The sequence below is a fragment of the Pteropus vampyrus genome, unplaced genomic scaffold (assembly GCF_000151845.1).
Source record: "Pteropus vampyrus isolate Shadow unplaced genomic scaffold, Pvam_2.0 Scaffold1, whole genome shotgun sequence".
NCBI classification, from domain to species: Eukaryota; Metazoa; Chordata; class Mammalia; order Chiroptera; family Pteropodidae; genus Pteropus; species Pteropus vampyrus.
In genome coordinates, this window is record NW_011888782.1 from 24573509 (window position 1) to 24588016 (window position 14508).

A 14508-nucleotide genomic window follows, 5' to 3' on the forward strand; every position below is an offset into this window, starting at 1 on the left:
CTTTCAATTGCCTTAGAGAGCAGTTCCTAAATTTTGTCAGCACAATGGAATCACCTAGGGGCTTCTAAAAACACCAGCACCTGTGTCTTACCCCCCAGCAATTGTGATGCAATTACTCTTAGGTGTGAATTACTCTGAGTTTAGAAATTTTTAAGAAATTTCCTGGTAACTTTCATGCTAATGTTAGGTAGCTAGTCAGACATAAGCAACAAGAGGAACAAAGGAATAGGGGGGCCCCAGCCCAGAGACTGCCCAAAGAACACCCTACTGGTAGTTAGAGAATCCCTCCTACATCTCTGAGACAAAGGAAAGGAGGGTCATAATCTTAGCTGGCCTAATCTGGCTACAGACACCTGTGCAGAAGGTGTCTGTCCTAGTTTGCCCACGATGAAGCTTCATTATAATACTATGTTTATGCCTGGAAGGTCATGAATCTAATTATAACAGACTGAATTCTGGGTATTCACATGTGCACTAGGCAAAGAGTTATATAGCAGTCAAGTGTCAATCAAAACGACCTCACTTGCCAAACACCTAAGAAAGCCTTTGGACCAACCATCACAGCCCTAAATATAACTCAGGCCTCTGCCTTCCCTGGGGTTACAGCTCTCCACCTTATGTGTTCTTATTTCCCTGGGGTTAGTCAATTTTAGGCTTAACCCATCTTCTATCTCATAATGTGCTTTTAATAAACGAATATTTCTCATATTCACTGAATTGAAATCCATTTCCTCATCAATGATAAGGACCTAGAAGTGTGTGTTATCAGAATTCCGATCTCCACAACAGTAAAACTAGGATATTGTATCAGTTAGTACATCCACTTGTATCTCTATTCCACTATAGCTCACTACAAGTAGGTCTTAAGTAATCCACTACCCCAACATCCAAGCAGTATTAAAAACCTAGTCCTCATTGTTATCCAACTGGTGAGTAATCCAACTATAAAATCTCACTCTTAGTTTTTACTTCCTAGGACCCTTCCTGGTAGCAACTGTCTTGGGGTAGGGTTCCCTAGAAGCAGAGTTGAAGACAGACTCTTATCCAAGTGACCTGCCAGGAATACTGTCAAGAAAAGAGAATGAGGAAGTTAGGAATAGGGCAGAAATAAAAACTGGCGAGGATGTGGTCTAGCTGGAGACTAAATGGAGACTCCAATCTCATGTGGAATTCTAGAACATAAATTATACTGCAACATTAGCCCATTTCGAGGCAAGAAGGCCAACCTTTTGTACCCCTACATCAGTTAATTATTGAATGAGGCCTACTCTCAGAGGGGGTGCCAGAGGCCTGGATTGTAGCTTCTTAGCAAGGGCCAGGATTAGGGTGAAGTGAGCAGGGTAAAATTCGAAAGCTGCCAAAAAACTCAGTAATCAACTTTAATGCAGTATTTTAAATAAGTTCAAATTAATCTAAAAATCATGATAAAATCAAAATTTAAATAAATATATAATTAGGAGAGGAGGTTCCTGTTTGACTAAGGGCAAGTCTCAGAGAGGAGGCAGGCATGGGTTATCATCAGTCAACATTCATAGCATCTGGGGAACGGGTGCATTGGCTAGGTAAAGGGGAACTGGGTGTGGCACCAACAGCAACCATTACACCACCATCTTTCCTCGATTCCATGTATTTAAATTTAGATTGACTCCACTGCCTTAGGATTTTTGGGAGCAAGCAGGGGAAAACAATACTCGGTCCTTTTTAATAAATTAAAAAATCCCTGGCCATGGTGATTGCTTCAGGGATGAACTTGTGACCTGAAAAGCCTAATGTGCATTTTCTCAAAAATATTTCTGCTAGAGCTAACCGAGAAGATGCTCTGGACAACATAAGCTGGAGCTGCTTATGGCCATCTTTCCCAGCTGTGTTGAAGAAATCTGACTGTAATAAGAAAGGAGATCAACATGCCAAGAAAATCTAAAACAATAAAAAGCTAGAGAAAGAGAATAGCCTGAAAATATTGATTTTTGACTTTGGACTCAGCTGGGCCAAGACTTTTCTGTTTTATGATGTATCTATTAGGAATATTTTTGTTGCATAGAATAAAAAGTCTGAACTGAGGAATAAAACCAACTTGAGGGATGAAAAAGGAGTAGGAGGAGAGAAGGACAGGGAGACAGAGAAATAAACAATTTATTGGCTCACATAACTGAGGAGCCCAGGAGTACATTTGTTTCAGAGGTGGCTGGTGGGATCTGCCTGATATCACCAGGATTGATCTCTTGGATCTGCTTTCTTAGGACTGGCTCCATCTTTGGGTTAAACATGAATCAGACAATAAGCTGAGTGACAGATATTATGGTTTCCTCAAAATCAACTTACTCCTTTTGATAATGGTTCTATGATTCTTGAATCAAATGTCCATACCTGGATTCTCTCTTTCTATAGGATAAATTATTTCCAAGTACCACCAGTTCTTCTCCCATCAATTCTCTCCTCATGACCACTTATACCAGAGTCTTAGTATAGGTCAATTTAGGCACATTGCACCTTCCCATCTTGTCCCAGTACAACAAAATACTGGGTCACTCTTCTGCTGTTTTCATAATTTTTAAAAATTTTCTCCGAATTCTCCTATCTTACTTCATTACACTTTCTTTTCAGTTCTCCCTTCTCTTCTTAAATAAGTTCTTAAACTTCTACAAGAGGATACGAACTTTTCTCCTTTTTCCCAAGATAATACATATAAGCTCTTTGACATATTGCTGACACGTGGTGTGCTCAATAAACATCAATGATGATGATGATGATGATGATGATGATGATGATGATGCAGCATCACTCCTTTACATAGTTTTGGGAAATTTTGACAATTATTTCCAATGCTTAACACCCTGAAGCAAGATTTTCTTCATGATTTACCCATATTTTCTGCTGCAAATAAACCATTTCTAGTAAGTTCTGAATATAAGCAGTTACTCAAGGAGAACGAAAATTCTTAAAATTCTCATTAATCTGCCATCTTGGTTTTTTTAAGTCTTGCTACAGTATTTTTTTTTTTTTCCATCTAAGACTATTTAAACCCTGAGGACATTCACACATGTTAATATGCATGGCTGCTTTGGACACAGGAACAGATTTATTTTTAACATTGTAAAAAAAGCATTCCTTTTCTTTATTTTTAAACTGATGATGAGAGTCTCAAACTGAGACTCTAAGAAAGTTCAACAAATAAATTGAAAACCAGAGGAAAAGTTAGCAAATCAGTAAAAAACAAAAGTATAAAAGGATGGATTTGATTGTTTGGGTTGGCTTTTGTTTTTTAAACAGAATGGACTTGATGTTTTCCTATCAAGTGTACATAGCTTAACTGTTTTTACAAAGGTGGTGAGGTCTGATGCCTGAGGGCAAATACTTAATATGTGCAGTTAAAAAGTGGCAGGTAGACTGGTGGAAACAGCATATAACTAGTTCGTGTTACCAGTCAGCACAGCAAGCATAACCTGGCATGTTTTAAGTTTTAGGTATATGCTCTGGGTTGCAAATATGAATTTGAGAAACAGTTTTAATTGTTTGGTAGCCAGTGATGTAGAAGTAGAGAGTCCTTGCTTCTCGCTCTGTGTCTCTGGTCTCTCATATCTGAAATTAACCTTTGCCTTAACCCCATGCTGGGTCTATGATATAGAAAAAAGTCTTTTCACCTTGGTGACTAAATCAAAGACTGTGATGTATAATACCATTTTCTGCCTGCTAGCTATGCCTGGACTATCTAGCCTTTCCATCTTCATATTTTAGGATTTTTTTTCTTTCACTCTGATCGAGCACAGAGAAATCCTGTACTCATCTTTCCTAAAGCAACTCCCTTAAGTTTCCTTTTCCTATCATTTGGGTCTGCTTCTGTAGTGAAGTCCACTAGCCCCTGCCTCTGGTCTGATGAGCCTCAGTACCGGGATCCAGTCTGGAAATGTCAGGAGGCTTCTCCTATTTCAACTTCTTAGAAATGCCATACTTGAAAAGGCCAATGGTGCCAGTTTCCTAACTGGTTTTCCTGCCTCTAATTTACACACCCCAGTCCCCACAAACCATCCTCTGCATGACTGCCATCTAAGAGGTCTCTCAAAACTTTGACTGGCAGCACTTGCCTCTTGAGAGACCCCCTTTATATCTCAGCCTGACTACTTAGAATTTCACGTTATATTTGGTAAGGACAGAGTTCTCTGCTACCTTGACAGAGAAGTAGATATTGAACGTCTGGAAATAATCTTGACAAAGAGAAAATAAGGAAGGTCTTTGAAAGATGGTTTGGCCTCAGACAGTAAGATGGAAAAGTCTCATGTGCATAAGGTGCTTGCATAAATCATCTCAGTCCCCTGGTTGAGAAGCTGAAAGAGAAAGACTTCTTCAAGTGATGCTGATGTAGAAAGAGTTGTAGAAGCATCTTCGTCTTTCATTAGGGTGTGGAGGGACTTCTGGGCTGAGTGTTATATGAAAGAATCCACACCCACCCCTACTACTCCATGATGACTTCCTGTTCCCATTCTCCCACTACTAACGCTTCCTCACCACCCCCACTTCAGGGTGGCTATTATCCCTCAGACCTAGGACATAACTTGTTTGGATTGGAGCATTAGACATAAAAGTTTAGACATAAAAGTTTGTGTCTAAGGCAGCAATGTATTTTTCCTCCTTGAGTGAACAGGTAACCGTGGTGAAAACCAATGGAATCTCACTTTTCTTATAAGATCCACATTAATGTTGGTATATGGATGAGAATGAAAACTGCTATAATAAATATGTTTGTAACATGATGGATTACAATAAAAACTGGTGTCTCTTTTAATCATTTTAGCAAGAGCCTTATGTTTAGGTTGTTTAGGTTGCTTAGGTATAGAATAAAACCAAATCTGCTTGAATAAGGAGATTATATATATTATATATTGATATTATATAATGTATAAAATAAGTATATTATATATAGAATATAATATAAATAAAGTAAATATATATTTATATGTACATGTATGTATATGTATATATACACTGTACACACACATGTAGGCATAGTGTGTCTATGGAAAGATACATAAACAGCCGGAGATTGGAGTTGCCTCTGTGTGCTTAGGAAAAAGAAATGTGAGGGAGACTTTCTTTTCACTACTTGCCTCCTTGTTCCTTTTGATATTATGGACAGAATTCAGGGTAAAAGAGATAGTAGACTGGGGTCAGTTGGGTGGTGATTGTCATGTTCTTGGAATGAGAAAATAAGGGCCTGACTGAGAAATGAAGGGGTGGATGCTAAAGCTGGAGGGATTCATGCCTGGCCAGGTGATGACCAAATGTGGCAGTACAGTGGAGGTGGGCAGTGGGTGTTGAGGGAAAGATCAGAAGGCAGTAGTCAGAGATGACTGTGCTTTCTAGCTTGGGTTGACAAATGTGAGGGCACTGAGTAAAGGAAACTGGCTTCAGAATGGCAGAGAAGAAGGTGAATTGCAAAAGAATAATAAGTAGTAGGGGCAGAAGGGGAAGACTTGGAGGTAGCAATTATAATTCACTTTCCTTCTTACCAAAAACTCATTTTCACTGGTCAGATCAAGTGCCTTATCATCCACAGCTTCTGGCCTTATAAGACAATGGAATGGCTTGTGGAAAACTCAGTAATGGGTCCTCTGGAGGCACCACCTTTGGAGGGCTAAAGCAGTGTAGTGCAAGATGTGGTATAGGCACTCAATCTGCCACCTACCCAAATGCTGTCTCTCCTATGGCCAGAAAGCATGAGGCTGGGAAATAAGGGAGTGGAAGGGGTGATGCTTCGCAAAATTTTCCCCAGATCTGCCACTTACTAAGTTAGCAACCTTGGGAAAATTGCTTTGATCTCTCCGTGCCTAAGTTTCCTCATCAGCAAAATGATCATCGTATCCCAATATCAACATCACAGGGTCTTTATGAGGATTAAATGGGTTACTGAATTTAAAGATTTAGGAGTCCCTGGTACAAGATAAACACCAGTAGTGTTAGTACTATCATTGAACCTAATGACCTCCTTCAACCTTCCTTGGCTTTTTTTTCCCTCCAGACATGGAACACAGAAGGTCTGGAGAATTTCACATACAAAGGAGGGATGTTTTTAACCAGAGGACATATTAATGTCTCATTCAATCTTTAAACAAATAGTTTTGAGGTAGTCTTTTAGGTGCCTGGGATCCATTGGTGAAGAAGTTAGACATATCCTAGACAATTTTCTGTTTTTCCAGAATTTTTCTGCATTTATTTATTTATTTTTAATTGAGATATGATTCACATATAACATTAATTTTAAGTTTACGAGATAATTATTTGATATATACATATACTGTGAAATGATTACCACAATAAGTTTAGTTAACATCCATCACTACATATAGTTACAAATTATTTTTTCTTGTGATGAGAACTTTTGAGATCTACTCTCTTAGCAATTTTCAAATATATAATACAGTTCTGTGAATTTATTCTATAATCAAGATATTTTAAGGAGTACTTTTATATTAGCCTTTGTTCAGTGTGTATACGAGCACATGATTTAAAAATTACACAGTATAAAAGGTTACAAATTGAAAAAAAGGTATTCCTTCCTTAACTCTAAATTTCCCATTTGTCCTCAGAAATAACCCCTCTCATCTGATCTTTTATGTCTCATTACTAAGATAAACATATAGAATTATATTAGGCCCCTTTTTCATACAGTGGTTAGAAGAAAGGGAAGAGGAGAGGGTTTGGGATGAGCCAAAGGCTTCCAGCTAGGGTGACAAGAGAATGGGGCTACCACAGAGATGTAAAAAAGAAGGAAGTACAATAGGAAGACAGGGAGTGACATCAGACTATAAGGGTTGAGTAGGACTGCTGAAGTAGAAGCCGAAAATGTAGACTTTTAATCAATTTAATAAAAATTTACTGAGAACTATTCCATACAAAATGTTAGGAAGTAGCAAGATGCTTGGAGTCTAAAGAAGGCAGGCGCAGGGCAGAGCACACAAATGGTAATAATACAAGGACGAGTTTGGCTAGCACAGCTGTCTGCAACCTTCTAGGGTCTACAGAACTATTTCTGTAGCTTGGGCCTCCCAAAGTTTTCTCTAGGGTGAGACTGAGGCTGCTCCATTCTTTAGTGATGCTGCTTTAGAGCCAGGATCTCTTAATTCATTTCTACTGGGCTAGTACATTTCTCTCCTGAGCCCAGTTTTCCTGTTGTTGAGAATGACATGCATAGACAGTCCCCAGATACAAGTTCACTAGCACTGTTCCGGGCCAGCAGATATCTCCTTAGGGCATCTGTAGGCTAAATCAGCCCCTGGATGATTTGCATCCTGTTCTTTCAAATTTCACTCCAGCTCTTGGTCTCTCAGCCATTAGTTGAAAGAGTCCTAAGCCTCTTTCCATTCATCCCTTTATCAAGATGATAGCTCTTTCTCCCAAGCTCTGCTTCCAGCCAGGTGAAACATCACAACAACTTAGGTATCACCAAAACCCTCACAAAGCATTCAGGAAACTACTGTTTGTCTTAAGTCCATTTGGACAAATTGTCCATCTGTTGTTTGCCCCAAGGCTTGTCGAAGCACTAGACAGACTGGACATTTATGGGCATCTCTGTTGGTCAAGATCTTTTTTTCTCTCTTTTGAGTATTGTTATCTCTCTATTGGCTCTTGCATAGTTGCCCCAGGCCATCATCTCAGTTCATCTTTTTCAAGAAAAGAAGTAGAGTTCACGATGCATAGTACTCTCCTGCTTTATCCAGTGCTCTCTGCTAAGGCTTATTGATAGCTTGCTGGGAATGTGGATCCTTCTCAATATTAGCAACAGCCCATATAGAAATGGCTACAGGATTCCGAGCTGGTTCCATCTCCGTTTTTCCTAGTTTCTCAAATTTTCGGTTTGTCTTCTCATTGTTGTAAGCACTCTAGGCCACCGTTTTCCTCACTGACCCTTACAGAAGGACGAAAACTCTTAGCAGAGGATGGACTTTTCTTAGGGCATAGTAATTACATTATTACAGTACACATTTCTTTATATTGAAAACTGTTAATATAAACACTATAAAGCAATAAAATATGTAGCTTCCACTCAGAATGAAGAGGTAGGTGTTCAGTCACAGGCATACCTCAGAATTCAGAGTAGATAAAAGCCACTATTCCAGGAAATGGGAGTTTTACAGAAAACATAATTTGTAAAATTAAGAAAAGAGGCCAAATCTGAAACAGCAAGTATTAGTACTAAACAATATTCCTGAGCCAGGAGCCAGTCAGGTGGCTTGGCCAACAAGCTCCGAAGTTAAAGGAAGCAGATAAAATCTGCTCCTGGCATAGGGAGCAGAGCTTGTATTATAGGGAGGCAATTTCACTTAGAGGGAGTTCTGGAGGCCCCAGATTTATTAACGATAATTTCTTGTCTTCTAGGAAGGATTAGAGAGACGATAAAAAGTTCAGCCAAAAACTTGAAAAGGGAAGTGTATAAAAAATGGATAGTCAGCTGGACTTTACTCTTTAGCTAAAAATGTGTAGCACTTTTTTTCACCTGAGGCTGTCGTCGAAGTGTTAACATCACACCGGACTTCATCAAATCTTTCAGATGCACGATTTTCTACTCTGGAAAAATAGAAAAAAGAATTAGGTGAGATTTCACGATAGAGCCATTTTTCTTTCTAGATTTCAACAACAAGGACAGAATATAGGGGGGGTCATTGCAGTAGTAACAAGTGGAAACCAACTATTGAAGAGAGAGGTGGAGAAATATTATCCAGGCTTCCTTCAATAACTACTCTTTTTTTGTTGTTTTTTGGTCTGGGCCTGCCCCTGCCCTATGCTGAGTCCCTCCTTCCTTCCTCTGCAGGCATTTCTGGACCATTTCTGAACCACTTCTGAACTGAGTCTGATGGGGCAGGCAAGATCTCAGGTCCCAGGCTCACTATCTAGGATCCCTAGACTTACAGTGGCTGGTGTATCCAGAAAAGTGCTGGACACTCCAGGAGCTATGCACTCTGGGGTCATGATCGTGTCTCTGTGACCAGGCTCTTCACTGAGGGTTGCTTTGACCCCCATGACCATGCAGCCAAAGCTTTGATATTCTTGATAAGCCCAGTTTCTCAGGGGGGATAGAGTTACAGATAATCTGATTACACCATGTTTTGAAAGGTCTCATCACCAGGAATCTTCATGTATACACTCATTCTTTCAACAAATATTTATTGAGCACCAACTATATTCCAGGCACTATGCTGGGTGCTGGCAGCACAATGATGAAATTAACTGATATGATCCCTGCCCTCTGTAGAGTTTAGTTTAGTTTATAAAGTTTAATAAGATAATTACACAAATATGTAAGTATACTTGGTGTGATAAAGAAAAAGGACAGGGATTTACATGGCACTATAATAGGCTGATATAATGTAGTTTGGGAAAGGTTTTTAAGAGTGCTGCTTGAGCCAAGGTCTGAAGAATGAGGTGAACAAGTGGCAGAAAAATAATCCAAGCAGAAGGCACAGCAGATGCAAAGACACAGAAGTTAGAGGGAATATGTTATCACTCACGTGTTCATTTATTCATTCCATACGTGGACACCCACTATTCCAGGCACTGTGCTAAGTACTGAGGTTACTATGGTGAATAAGATGTAGCCCATTTTCACCATTGGTATTAATTTTTTACTTGACAGTGACTGAGCTTGCCATGCCCATTGAACACTGTACATTGGACATGCTGCCATCCATTTACAACTAGGACACATTTTCCTTCACGTCCTAATTAGCCCCACTTTCCTGTCCCTCTCCATTAGTTCATGTTTGCTGGGGTCTCAGCATGCCTCAGACATAAGCCTATTCGAGTTACAGAACCTTTGGGAATTGGACCTTTCGACAATGTTGCAGGGTCAAGACTTACATTTCTTTGGCCCGTTCACTTTCTCTCTCCTCCATGTTGTTGGCTTCTGAAAGAAACCAAAACAACCTCAGAAAATGTATTGCCCATCGATACTAAAAGAGGGAAAGTTTGAAGAGCCTCCAAAGTACTAGGACTCAGAGAGAAATTGTTGTAGCCTTATATGTGGAATAGATGGTGACTTGATGCAGTTTCAGGGGGACTCAGAAGGAACACCTTGCATCCAAAAAGTAAATGCCATCTTTTGTTCTCTGTGCCTTAAGTTTTAATGTGGGGTATAGGTTTTTCTCTTAGAGCTCTAGTCTTTGCTGAAATAAAAATAATACTGGGAGGGATAATACATTTTGGTTTTAGCAATTATTTAGTGCTCATAAAAGAGTTTCCAATCTTTTCCTGAAAGTAAGGCTTAGGAGGAAAAGGAAATCTGAAAGATGTTGATGCCGAAATAGGTTAGCCAGTTGGCACTACCAAATACTACACCAATGTTGCATGGACCGACTCAAGTGGGAAATCTTTAGTTGGCTAGATCTCCCAAAGCCTGAGTAGCTACTGGTATGAACTTGCTACTGATGCAACTTGGGGTGTAAATTTTTATAGGATGACTACTGTGACAGTGCTAGTGTCCCATTCAGAGCCTTACAGCAGGTTTTGTTAACCTGGGTGTCCATAGAAGAATTTGAGGACCACAGATATCCCCTCAACAACATCCCTGATGGTTTTGAACACTTCTTATCATTGGCAGTCCGTGTGTGTGTGTGTGTGTGTGTGTGTGTGTGTGTGTGTGTGTGTGTGTAAAAATAGTCAGCTTTATTGAGGTATAATTAATATACAATAAAATCCAATTATTTTCCATATGGATTTTGATGAGTTTAACAGATGTATGCAGTCATGTAACTACTACCATAACTAAGGTATAGAACATTTATATAAGCCCCCAAAGTTCCCTGCCCCTTTTCAATCAGTTCTTTTCCCCTACTACATCCCCTGGTAACCACTGATGTGATGCTTTTGTGATGCTTAACGTCACAAAAGTTTTGCTTTTTCTAGAATTTCATATAAGCAGGATTATATAATGTGCATTTTTTAGTGTGTGAGCATGATGTTTTTCACTTAGCATAATGCTATTGAAATTCATCCATGTTGTGGTTTGTTACCAGTACTCCATTCCTTTCTATGTCTTAGCAGTATTTCATTGTATGAATGTACTACCACTTTTTAATTCATTCCCCAACTGATAAAAATTCAGGATGTCGGGTTTGCAGTATTATGAAGAAGGTTGCTATGGACATTTGTGTGTATGCCTTTGTGTAGATATATGGTTTTTATTTCCCATGGGTCAATATCTAGGATTGCTAGGTTGTATAGCAGTGCATGAGAATTTCATTTGCATCACATCTTCTCCAGAACTTGGTTTTTATTAGTCCTTTTCATTTTTAGCCATGTTAGTGGCTGGGTAGTGATATCTCATTATAGTTTTAATTTGTACATCCCTAATGACTACTGATTTGACTGTGTACCTATGCTTATTGGCTATTTACATATCTTCTTCTAAGTATCTGTTCAAATCTTTTTCTCCCTGCCTTTTGTTAAATAGATTGTCTTCTTATTACTGAGCAGTAATATATATTCCAAAGATAGACATTTTTGTAACTTTTTCTCTTAGTCTGCAGCTTGACTTTTCATTTTCTTAACAAAGTGAAAGGCAAACATTTTTAATTTTGATAAATTTTGGTTTATTAATTTTATATTTTTATGATATATGGTTTGTGCTTATTGTGTCCTATCTAAGATTTGGCTAAGGTAAAGTCACAGGGATTTTCTGTTTTTTTTTTTGTTTTTTTTTTTTTAAGTCTTTTAATTTTAGCTCTTATATTTAGATATATGATCCACTTCCAGCTATTTTTTAGATGTCTAGGTTCATATTTTTCCAGGTGACTATCTAATAGTCCCAACACCATCTACTAAAAAGATTATCCTTTCTGCCTGGAATTATCTTGGCAAAATCAGTTGACTATGTGAGCTTATTTTTTGACTCTCTATTTTGTTGCACTGATTGATATGTCTGTGCTTTCACCAATACCATGCTGCCTTGTTACAATAGCTATATAGTAAATCTTGAAATAAAGTAGTATAAATCCTCCATCTTTGTTCTTCTTTTTCAGAATTGTTTTGGAAATTGTAGGTCTTTTGCATTTCCACATAACTTTTAGAATTAGCTTTTTAATTTCCACTAAACGGCCTGCCAGGGTTTTGATTGGTATTGCATTAAATCCATAAAGCAATTTGGGGAGAACTGGTATCTTAATGTTTAGTCCATGAATATGGCATATTTCTCCATTTATTTAAGTCACTTTAATTTTTGTTAAATAGTAATGTGTTTTAGTTTCAATATACAAGTCTTATACTTGTTTTTAAAAAATTTATTCCCAAGTCTTTAATATTATTTGATACTACTACAAATGATATTTAAGTTCTTTCAGTATCCAATTGTTTGTTGTCAGTATATAGACATACAATTCCTTTTGATATTGTGCACTGACCTTGTATCTTGTGACTTTGCTACACTCAATTAGTTCTGATAGCTTTTAATGGATTCTTTAAGCTTTTCTACAAACATGATCATGTTAACTACCACAAAAAAAAAAAAAGAGAGAGTTTTGCTTTTTCCTTTTCAATATGTATGCCTTTTTTTTTCTTTCTTCTAGACTTGTTGCACTGGCTAGGATCCCCAGTAGGATGTTGAACAAAAAATAGTGAGAGTGACATTCTTGCTTTATTCCTGATTTTAGGTAGAAAGCAATCAGTCTTTTATCATTAAATATGATGCTAACTGAAGAATTTTGGTAGATGTTCTTTGTCAGGTTGAGAAAGTGCCTTTGTATTTCTACTTTTATAAGAATTTTTCTTTCTTTTTTAAAATTATAAATGAGTATTAATTTTTCCAAATGCATTTTCTGTATGCATTGATATAATTACATGATTTTTTTTAGTCTGTCAACATGGTGAATTTTAATGTTTGATTTTTATATGTAGAACCTATTTTATGGTTCTAGAATAAACCCCAATTTATCATGATGTATCATACTTTTAATATATTGCTACATTTTAGTTGCTAATTTTGCTAAGGATTGTTCATAAGGGATGTGTGTAGTTTTCTTTTTTTGTAATGCTTTTTGTAGTTTTGGTATCAGGGCTCCCCCTACCTTCAGAGCAGTCTGGGCACTGGACTCCAGGCAGTATAGGGCTCACCTCATCTTTTCTCTTTGGGACTACAGTTTTCTGCAGCCTGTTGTTCAGTGTCTGGAAACAGTTATGGTTTGTCTGATGTCTAGTTGTTTATGGGCGAAGGGCATTCCTGCAGCAGTAAATCCTTCATGTGAGGAAGGAGATATAGCAATGCTATATCTTCTACATAATTTTAAAAGAGCTTTAATTGTTAGAAAAGTCTCTTATTTCCTATACCTTCTTATAACCTTCACCCATTGAGATGCCCTTTAGAGCCGCAGTTAAATATCATCTTTGTATCTTATAGCAGCTCTTCAGGTATTTGAAGGCAGTGTCCTCCTCAAGGCTTTTTTTTTCTGGCTAAGCTTCCTTGGTTATCTGAGCTATTTCTTATTTGACTGAGCTTCCAGACACAAAAAATCTGGTTAGGTTCTATTTTTATGAAAGGTCTTAAAAATAATGTGCTCATTACGAGTATTTTGAAGGGCAGATGTGATGATACCACCAACTTTTAGTTTTTAAGCCCTGTGAAGGTTTCTGCTTAAATGGTGATAAAAACGGTTTATTTTGGAAAAGACATTTGCCCTTTAAGAAATCATTCCTGAAAGAGCTGAGACTCTTTCAGATTTGGTGGAGGGAGGCAAGTTATAAAAACTGTGGTTGCTAGGACACTATTACATACGGGTTTCAGTCACACAGACCCAAATGAGGAAGTAAAGCTTCAGGAGGAGCTATTTCAGTCTTTCTCCCCAGTGAGTAAGCTAATAAAGTAGCTTCTGAATGGGAAACGACAGTAATTTAAGGTTACAATTTCTCATGCCTTATTTGCCTTATTTTGAAATAAATAAATAAATAAATAAAAGAGAAGAGAGATTAGAAACTAACTAGAATAACCATGGTATTTCCCTTTTATTAGCAGCTTAAAATGTGTGGTTGAAGCAAAAAAAAAAAAAAAAAAAAAAAACCCACTGTAATTACTGAACAAACACTGGGAAATACTTTTGACTCTAAGTTAGTTAGTCTGAGGACCCTGAAGAAAGGATTAAGATTGGATTAGGAGGAAGCTCCATTTTTGAAGAAGTTCCTACTTGTTATCAGTAAGCTTGTGTTTCTGTGGATGGATCGTGACTGCTTCCATGTCTGTCTGTTGGCAGAATTTAGTTCCTGTGGTTGTAGGGGATAAGATCCCCATTTTCTTGCTCTCAGCTGAGGACCATTCTTAGCTTCTAGAGGCTGCCCACATTTCTTGGCTTGTGGCCCCTTCCTCCATCTTCAAAGCCTACAATGGTAGTTTGAGCCTGTCTCAAGCTTTGGATCTCTTCTCCTTCTATCTCGTCTTCTAAACAAGCTGGGAAAAGTTCTCTGACTCATGTGATTAGATTTGGCCCACCTGGATAATCACATATGTAAAGCCCCTTTGTCATGTAATATAACATA

The 14508-nt window shown here is 38.0% G+C and overlaps 1 long non-coding RNA gene across 1 annotated transcript in view; it reads right to left on the minus strand.

The window, feature by feature from the left end:
- Nucleotides 1-9874, minus strand: part of LOC105299450 — a 14069-nt gene extending 4195 nt beyond the window's left edge. Inside the window, exons 1-2 of the long non-coding RNA XR_896531.1 lie at nucleotides 9850-9874; nucleotides 8489-8559 (exon numbers count right to left, since the gene is read on the minus strand). This is a non-coding gene — a long non-coding RNA (uncharacterized LOC105299450). The remainder of the gene's footprint in view (nucleotides 1-8488; nucleotides 8560-9849) is intronic.
- Between the last annotated feature and the right edge of the window lie 4634 nt (nucleotides 9875-14508).